Genomic DNA, 1,485 nt, shown 5'->3' with positions numbered 1-1,485 from the left:
AGCAGTAGCTAGTCTTATACAAATGCAGATGTGGAACCATCAGGAAGTTTGGAGCCAGGGATCTCAAGACAAAAGAAGCTCTTAAGAGTCATTAGCCCCATCACCTGGGAAGCAGGATATGATAATGGGATTAAACCACAGATATCAAGGCCTAGAAAAACACTCAGAAATAGCCTCAAAGTTCATGCCACAGGAACAGAAAACTACTCCAAGCAGGGCTGGAGGGGGGTATAAAAGCCCTTCTACCCATGTGCTCTCTCTCTCTTTCTTCTCTTCTGCTCCTTCTTGCAAGGACCATCTTTCTTCTGCAATAAACTGTAACCTTCTTCCCAAAGCAGTCGCCATGTTTGCTTATTTATTCCCGGCTTGGATGAACCAGGATGAAGACTTACTTCTAACAACTTCTTCCCCTTTTTCACGAGGCATTTGGCAACCTTTTAATAACCGCCCCCAATACTGGGTGGGCAGGACAGGATGAGCCACCGACCCCCAACCACATTTCAGCCTAGTTCAGAAACCTCCAGCTGAGAAAACCGGAGTCCTCAGCCGTGACTCGGGGAAGCCCGTCGTGCAGCAGCCCCAAACCGGGCAGCCTCCGCTTGTCCGGTTCCCCCCTGGCCAAGCCAAAGGGCCCGGCTGCAGGCTCGCGCCCCGAATCGCTTCCAGGGGAGGCGCCCGCTGAAAGAGGCCGCGGCGGCGTTTCTCTCAGCCTCGGTCCCTTGCTGGCCGGGGAATTCTGGGAGTTGGAGTCCGCCCGTCTTCCGGCGACCAAGGCGGAGGGACGCCGGGGGTGGGGGGGCAGCGAGGCCCGCCTCACCTGGACGCAGAGCTGGTAGCGCTTGAAGAGCTGCACGCAGGGGTCTCCCCCGGCGCCGGCCTCCCCCTTCAGGAACTTCTCGGCGAACCAGCGGTTGAAGCACTGGTCGTAGTCGCGCTTCAGCTCCGTGCAGGCCTCGCCGACGCTGTTCATGGCGGACTGACGCGGCGCCCCCGGTGCGTCACTTCCGCGTCGACGCCGGAAGCGGAAGCGGCGCGTCCCCCCATGCTCGCCGGCAGCTGGGCCCGGAGGGGCTGGAGACCCTTGCGCGCTGCGCTCGGGCGGAGGGGCGCCTCTTCGGCCGGGGACGCCGGGTCCGGCCGGGTGAGTGGGCTGGGGGGCCCCGCTGCTAAGAGGGCTGGGGGGGGCACAATTAGGCCGTCCCCTCGCCCGCCGGGCTCTGCCGCTTCGGGGATGCGGCGGGACCCGCGAGGGGGGATGTTCTCCAGCTCCGCTTGCCGCTGCGGGAATTCTCCGTTTTCCTCGGGGGCTCTCCTGGAAAAAGCGTCCCATTGTCCCCCCCGAATTCCTCTCTGTCCCGTTTCTAAGCGCCTAGTGCAGGGGTAGGCAACCTCGGCTCTTTTATGACTCGTGGACTTCAACTCCCAGAATTCCCGAGCCAGCATAGCTGGCTCGGGAATTCTGGGAGTTGAAGTCCACGAGTCATA

General features: G+C 61.0%; 1 pseudogene; it reads right to left on the bottom strand.

The window, feature by feature from the left end:
- Positions 1-817: 817 nt before the first annotated feature.
- On the bottom strand, positions 818-992 carry LOC107302192 (annotated as a pseudogene).
- Positions 993-1,485: the final 493 nt, after the last annotated feature.

This window comes from Protobothrops mucrosquamatus, unplaced genomic scaffold (genome assembly GCF_001527695.2).
Source record: "Protobothrops mucrosquamatus isolate PMUCROS unplaced genomic scaffold, P.Mucros_1.0 scaffold33790, whole genome shotgun sequence".
NCBI classification, from domain to species: domain Eukaryota; kingdom Metazoa; phylum Chordata; class Lepidosauria; order Squamata; family Viperidae; genus Protobothrops; species Protobothrops mucrosquamatus.
The sequence above is the reverse complement of the archived record's forward strand: the minus strand, read 5'-3'. Positions and strand labels throughout refer to the sequence as shown.